The sequence below is a fragment of the Aythya marila genome (genome assembly GCF_965140915.1).
Source record: "Aythya marila genome assembly, chromosome: 1".
Taxonomy (NCBI): Eukaryota; Metazoa; Chordata; class Aves; order Anseriformes; family Anatidae; genus Aythya; species Aythya marila.
In genome coordinates, this window is record NC_139042.1 from 114,028,189 (window position 1) to 114,036,662 (window position 8,474).

The window sequence follows — 8,474 nt, forward strand, 5'->3', positions numbered from 1 at the left end:
GGGTGATTCCCGCAGCGCGCCTGCTGCACGGACTGTCCTGAGCTGGCAGGGACCCACAAGGACCGCCGAGCCCAACTCCTGGCTCCACGCAGGACCACCCAAAAATCAGCCCATGTGTCTGAGAGCTTTGTCCAAACACTGCTTGACCTCCCTCAGGCTCAGTGCTGTGACCACTGCCCTGGGCAGCCTGTCCCAGTGCCCGACCACCCTCTGGGTGCAGACCCTTTCCCTAACCCCCAGCCTGACCCTCCCCTGTCCCAGCTCCATGCCGTTCCCTCGGGTCCTGTCACTGCCCCCAGAGAGCAGAGCTCAGCGCCTGCCCCTCCGCTCCCCTCCTGAGGGAGCTGCAGGCCGCCATGAGGCCTCCCCTCAGCCTGCTCTGGGCTCAGCAAACCCAGTGAAATTACTGTCACCATTGCTTTTCTTCTCTTTCTGCACCACCAAGCCAGTGAAACCAGCACAGTGCTTGCCCATGTCAGAGGACAGGGGGGATTAACAGTGCAATCTGTGACTGGAGACCGTGTCGTGTCAGCTGAGGTCTGAATGTCATCTTGCCGCAGGTGACACCACATGGGGGTTCCATGTTGGCAGCCACATGAAATTTCAACTCCTCTGAGCCAGCTGGCTCGCCTTTCTGTGTTGATCACACCAGCTGTGCATTTTTGCAGATACCCAAAGCTTTCTGTAACCACACTGCGGTGATACACTGCCGTGTGCTTGCTCACCTGCTTAGTGTGCACTCACACGTGGCTACCCTACCTATATGAGGAAAAGGCCAGGAGCCTGAATTTGGATAGCCACTCTGCTGTAGCACCAGAAAAGCTACACCCAACACAGAGGGCCAGTGATGTTTTTACCATGTCCGCTGGTTAATAAAAGTATTAGCTGGAGCAATGCACTTACTGTGCCTGGCAGGAGTCAAGGCTGCAGGAGCAAATCTAGGCAGTAGGATGCAGCAGCCTCCTTCCCTTCAGCTGCTCCCTCAGCTGTTCTACTCCCCTGGCAGCCTTGTGTGTGCACAGTCTTCCAGACATTTCTTTCAGCTGTCAGGTGAAGCATTTTGTCCACAATAATTTCTGTGTTTGCTTTGCTACATGAGATGGATCCTCAGAGATAATTTTTTTCTCCATAGCATTATTACGCATCTTTGAAGGATAACATTTTGTGAGCAAATTCTCTTTGTAACGACTTCTTAAAAATATCTGCAAACTTATTATTTCCATACTATTCGCTCAGGGCGTAGAGATGACTAGGTATATACAGCACTGAAGTCTACTCCATCATATGCCAGTGAAAAACAATCCTTGCTCTAAAAGATACTTGTTCACTGTCGAATGACTAAAGGCTGAACACCAAGGGTATGCATTTCACAAGTCTTTTGTCTGTACTTTTTATAAAGATTAGCAATTTCTTATTTGGCTGAAAAAGTTCACCAGTTATTCATAGAATGCTTTCATTAACAGGTGGTACAACTGCTAATTAAACCATTTATGTTATGTATATATGAAATAAATGTATCTGTAAATACTTTTAAGTATGTATTTTCAGATAACACAACTGGAATCTACATATTTTCATAAATCTGCATTTTTCTTTTTTGAGGAAACAAAAGCATTTTGCTTTTAGAGCTTTGACATTTAACAATCTTTAAAATAGGGCAATTTCAGTAATGGGTTTTCTCAAAGCATTCCTGTCCTGGGACTCCTCAAACACAAGAATCATAGAATCACAAAATCATTAAGGTTGGAAAAGACCTCCAAGATTCTCTGGTCCAACCATCTCCCTACCACCAATGTCACCCACTAACCCATGTCCCTAAGCACCATGTCCAATCTCTCCTTAAACACCCCCAGGGATGGTGACTCCACCACCTCCCTGTGCAACCCGTCCCAATGCCTGACTGCTCTTTCTGAGAAAAAATGTCTCCTAATTTCCAACCTGAACCTTCTCCGGTAAACTTGAGGCCACTTCCCCTAGTCCTATCACTAGTTATATACTAGTTATAGTATAGTTATCTGAAGGAACATCAACAGTGGGCTTGCCATGCATTCAGCTGTCTTGCAGGTCAGCTATCACTTCCAGTTAAGACCATCTAGTGTACTTGCCTCTGATGTGGGAAAGAACAAGCCACACTATTCAAATATATAGATTTTGGGTCAGAGACATTTTGTCTCATAATGAAGTTCATATTTTGAACTGAAGGGATTGCTGTTTGAGAGCTTCAGCATTTTCCATTAGTTACACTTATGGTCTGTATCCGTGCAAGTCTGTTCTCCCTGAATCCCTGCTTTGCTGTAATGCACTCTGTTTCTCACGTTCCCACCATCACAGCTTGGGACCTCCCGGCAAACCAGCATGTGTGAATTCCTTAAACACATTTGGCAACCATGGCTGTTTTGCAGCTTCATCTTTCAGGATGGGGAAGTTCTGTGGCACAGGGGCAGCCACTTCACCATGGCTGGTATGCTCTACAGGACACTTTTCCCCACCTTGGGGCAGTACTTCACTGTGGTTAGTAAAACCATAAAAACAGAAGTTATCATCTAGACCTGAAATGATTAGGGCCAACTGCTGATATGGCACCCTTCATGTTCTTCCAGGCTCCACCCTGCATTTCCCACCCTGCAGATGATGTGATGAGGATGGGGTGTGTATGACAGACAGCAGAGCCTGGAGAGGAACAGGTAGGAAAAAGGATTCTCACTGGCACTGCCTTGCGCTTTAATCTCTACTGCAAGAGCAGCTCTTGGGAGTCCTTAGCCATAAGATCAGCTAGAAAAGGGGGAAGGGGAGAGAGAGTCTCCAATCTGCCCTCTTGACTGCCTCCCAAAATGCTCTGGCCCTTTGCCACAAAGCTTTAATAGTGCAGGAGAATGTGATAAGATCAGTACTTTGGTGCTGCCACCACCCAGTGACCTCATTTGTTCTCAGCCCATTTTGGCATCTCCACACTGTGACATGCAGCATGAGTGCTCCCTAGCTCTCATGGTTAGGATTGGTTTCTAGACCTCCAAACGGCAAAAGACATTTAGACTGTGCTGGACAGCAGCAGCTTGCAACCAGAGTGGTGCAGGAAGGGGATGCATCCATGCAGCTCTGCAGGGTGAAACTTCAGCTGTGAGAATCAGATGTGATGCACAGATACTTCCTGGCAGTAAGTGCTAGAAGAATTTTCTTATGGTTCAAAAATCATTCTCATGCTCGTCTAGAGATGAAGAGCATTAAATTGCATGGTCCCTTCCCCAAAACCTCAGTTTCTTTCTATCTCCAAAAAATTCCTTGTTTTTTCCTGTAATCAGTTCCAAACCCTACAATGATGTACCTTAATAAAGAGATGGAAGAAATCGAAATTTATATATATGTTTTTTTCCCCACAAACTAAGCCCCTAAATTATCTAGGGTCTCATCACCTGAGACTCTTCAAAAACTCCACTTCAAGCATATGTTTAAGTGGCTATAGAAATGAATGCCTAAGCAGACAAGAAAAACATTTTATTATCTACATTTTTTTATTTCTATATCAATGTCAGTATGAAGTTGTATTTCTCCACATTCCTGGCATATTCACATATCAATCGCATTCAGTGATCAGTGAGGATGGTGTAGCTAAAGCTTTACTCTCCATTTTCCCACTGATTGTACAACTATACTTATGCATTATATAGATTTATGCATTATATAGATGAACAGGCTCATCATTTCCCTTGTGCTTCAGTGCAGAGCACAACCCAATGTCACAGACAGCCCAGGCAATCTAGCAGCTCAAATCCCATTCCCACACCCCTAACCCTCCCATTTTCAAATACCTAGAAAAAAGGATTAGCTGTGCAGATCAGGCTGATGCTCCTTAAGCACTAAAAAGCATATGTTTTTTGCTGTTAGCTAATTCCAAACACACAAATGTCTTTTATTGCAATTTTAACATGTGGCTCTTGGGTTGCTGTACACAGAATACAAAAGCATAACAATGACCTTTTCAAATTGCCTTAAAGCAACAGATAACAAGTTGATGATATCAAGTGCTGCAGTAACCTTAGCCTCATTCTCTTTCCTACGTGGAATAACATGTCTCATAATTCAACAGGATGCACTGCTGCTATTAAAAAGCTCCCAGTTAAGGTTTTTCAAAATCTTCCATTTTAGTCCCAAATCTACTGTGCCATGTAAATTCCAAATCCTTACACGCAATTTATCAGCAGACAATATATCAAAATAGTTATTGAAACAGCTTCTGTGTCATCTGCATATTTTAAAGGTCACTTTACTACTGATGAGAAGAGAACTGCAGGATTCACTTGCACAGAGAGAAGCTAATTGCTCAACATTACATGTCAGTATACTCAGACTCTTCCAAGCTGTTCATTACCATTTTTACCCTGACTCTAATGGAATTATTTAACATTTAAAACCAGACACACTCAATCTCAAAGCTCTGCAGACATTACTGCACTGAAAATATCACTTCTTCAAGTGCGGTAGACCAAATAATGGTGTTCATTTCCCATTTTATACCAAGTCAGAAAAATGCTATGACTATAACTGCACTTTCTGTATTTCCTCAGATCTCTTCAAACACTTAGATAGCTATCAAATAATACGTATTTTTTAATATTGACTTCCCTCACTTTTTCTGCCATTTGTACTCTTGGTGTCAGCTCATATCAATATATCTGCTTCTCTCTCGCCTTTGTTTGCATGTTTCTCTTTGCCAAGCCCTGCTATCTGTTAGTCATCTGTTTGACAATAGCAAGCTATTCACTACTTCATGTACACCACATGAGGGTGTTTCAAACTGTGAAGGATGCCAGAGTTAATTTGGAAGTCCTCCTGTTTGGAAAGGAACCAACAGGCAAACAGCTACATTTTTTCCACTGATTAAAATCTTACTGAGGCAACCTGGTACTTTTCAAAGCAACAGATGAAACATCATACACTAGAAAACAGATGGAAGAGGCATTTTAAAGATATAATCCGATGTTCCTTGAAATCAAGTAATATTGGGGGGGGGGGGAGGTGTGTGTGTTCCCTGTGCTTTGTCTTGTCCTTGAGGGATCATTTTAAATATAATATGATTTTGTATTATTTCCATTAAAATCTCCTTAGATGGGATTTACTAATCACTATTCCCCTGCACAGCTTTTTAGAAGATTTCCTTGGCTTATCACTGAAAGTTAATAGCAAAGTCAAATAGCAACATAATAAATAAAACTAAATTTCTCCTTCATACACTGCTTCTTCTGGCATTTTAGTGTACACACATTTTTCTAATGTCTGCCTGCTCTGTAAGTGATGACTTAAAAACCAAAAAAGACGACATAAGGTAATTAATATCCTGTTCTAGTTAGCAAGTGTAATTTCTGTACACAGCTTTTTAAAACAAACACAAATTAAAATGAAGCTGGAGCACTTGACAAGGCTTTCTACACTGATGGAGCAGGGAAAGATCTACCTAGAAGAGAAAACCCCATGGGTCTGTATCAAGATGGGCTATATCCCCAGGATATCCCAAGTAACAAAACCTACGATCAGCAAATAGAACATAATGAGCCCAGCAACAGGATTGTCCCAAGCCTTCCCTGGACTGACTCAAAAATGCTGCACATGTAACATGGGGTGCTTATTAAATAACCAAGCCAAGCTTAATTTATTTACAGGACAAAAAGGTGTCTTGTATGAAGTTTAAAAAGGATGCATGGTGCTGAGGGAGCCAGAAGGTCTGCAGGAGGATGGGTGCCTGGTGGGGAGGCCCTTGGTCATGCTAATGCTAGGCTGTCCGCTCTGTTACGGGGTGGCAGGTGAGCCAAGGCTTAGGACAGGCTCCATGCCCCAAGAAGAGCCTCCCCCCTTCCACGCTTCTCAAGGGCCCAAAAGTGAGCTTTTACCATCTGCTTCCCTGGAAAAGCTTTTATCTGACACTCACGTAGCCACCTTCAGGAATCGGATGCCAGGACCATGCTGAGAAAGGATTCCCGTTGAAAATGGGACCAGCTGAGCATCCATGTATGGAACTTCCCTGAAAAAAACAAGGTGAAGCAAGTCCTCATGCTCCCCGACAGAAAACCCCTGTAGAACCCAGCGACACTTACCTGCCACATCCTGAACTTGAGTTACTGCCAAACTACTTCACGGGGAAGTAGCACCACCAGGGCTTTCCTGTTCTGAGATGTCACCACCAACGTCACTTGCTCATAGAGCCTCCAAAGCTCTTTCACAGAGATGAGAGAAAACACGAAGAAAAAGCAGCCTACTCCAGAACACTGAGTCCCTTTCACCAGGACAGTAGAACAGCACCCTAAGCAACCTGAACCTCAACCTCCTCTGCAGTGCCAATTCTTCCCATAACTCCTCATGCTTCCTTTATAGCAAAGGTCAAATGATCCCCACCTGGCAGATTTCACTTCACATGTGTGGAGCCAAGAGACCTTGTGGAATAGGCTCATCAACCTTCAATGTTTTAGGCTTCAATGTTTTAGGTTCAATTGCTCCTTATCGCTAATAGAAACCACCTGACAAGGGGCTCAGTGGTTAGTGTTGCCCTAAGTACAAAAGGCACGTAAGGGCTGTATTTCTGCTAGTCATTCTGTGAGGAAAATTAGTACAGAGCCTGTTAAAATAAGATTAACAAACCTAAATAAAAGAAAGACATAAAAGAAAATGACCTAAAAGGCAAAATTGCCGTCATAGATTTTCATCTGTCTAGTCACGACAGATCAAGAATATAGCCATCAGAATGACTTTTCTTGACATTATTGTTTAATATAATAATAATAATAATAAATATAATATAATAATAAACATATATACACATATAAACAAATATACATATATATATATGTTTAATGTATAAATTTGCTTCTCTGAGATCTCTTCTTTATGCAGCACTTCTCAACATCTAGCGCCATGACCTCTGACTACAGTATTTCCTTTGGCTGCATATAAACTATCACGTATAAGTGCCAGGATCCGGATCCTCACTCCCTATTCAGGTCAAGGACCGGGCTGAAAGTTTTGGCTTTAATTTGGTTACATGACTACATTGCTGTTGTGTGGTTTTCCCCGGCCGGCAGCTAAGCACCATACAGCCGTTCGCTCCCCCTCCCCCCTTCCTCTCTGGGATGGATGAGAGAAATAGGAAAGCGAAGCCTGTGGGTCGAGACAGAGACAGTTTATTAAGACAGGAAAAAAAAAATAACAGCGAGAATAGTACTGCTACTACTAATGCGTACGGAATAAGTGATGCAAAATGCAATTGCTCACCACCCGCTGACCCTTGCCCAGCCTGTCCCCGAGCAGACGGCCCCCCCCATCCCGGCTAGCCACCCCTACCTATTGTTTAGCATGACATCAGAGGGTATGGAATAACCCTTTGGCCAGTTTGGGTCAGCTGTCCTGGGTCTGTCCCCTCCCAGCTCCTGCTGCACCCCCAGCGTGCCCACTGGCAGGACAGACTGAAAGTCCTTGGCTTGGTGTAGGCACTGCTCTGTAACAATTCAAACATCAGCGTGGTATCAACACTCTTTTCGTTCTAATCCACAACATAGCACCCTACCAGCTCCTAGGAGGAAAATTAACTCTATCCTAGCTGAAACCAGGACAGCTGTTTTCTGGCAGGCTGTGGGAAGAAGATGGGCTGGCTTGGGGGAGCTTCTGTACACATGGCTTTTAGGCTGCAGCCAAAGCGTTCCTCTAGATCTGGAAGTCTGAAGATGGTTGAGTGGTTGGAAAGCTGCCTGGCAGAGAAGGACCTGGGAGTATTGGTTGATAGAGGGCTGAATATGAGCCAGCAATGTGCTCAGGTGGCCAAGAAGGCCAACGGCATCGTGGCTTGCATAAGAAACAGTGTGTCCAGTGGGTCTAGGGAAGTGATTGTCCCCCTGTACTCGGCTCTGGTGAGGCCGCACCTCGAGTACTGTGTTCAGTTTTGGGCCCCTCGCCACGAGAAGGACATTGAGGTGCTCGAGCAAGTCCGGAGAAGGGCAATGAAGCTGGTGAGGGGTCTGGAGAACAAGTCTTACGAGGAGCGGCTGAGGGAGCTGGGATTGTTCAGCCTGGAAAGGAGAAGGCTCAGGGGCGACCTTATCGCTCTCTACAGGTACCTTAAAGGAGGCTGCAGAGAGGTGGGGTTTAGTCTATTCTCCCACGTGCCTGGTGACAGGACGAGGGGAAATGGGCTAAAGCTATGCCGGGGGAGCGTAATCAATGACCGAGTCCCAGGAAGGATTGCAATTACAGTTTACAATTTATTAAAGGAATAGAGGTAAGCAAACAGAGCTGGGTGCGCCGGGAGCCTCTGCTCCAGCAAGACGCACACAAGTTACATCGGGCGGCTGGTTTTAATGCTCCTAGGCTAATACATATTCATTACCACTTCTAGAAAAGGCAGGGTTATTATAATTAGTTCCCGGAATCTGAACCCTCCCACTGGCACATGCGTATCAGTCTCTGGTGGTACCTCTGGGGGTCTCTCGTGCTGA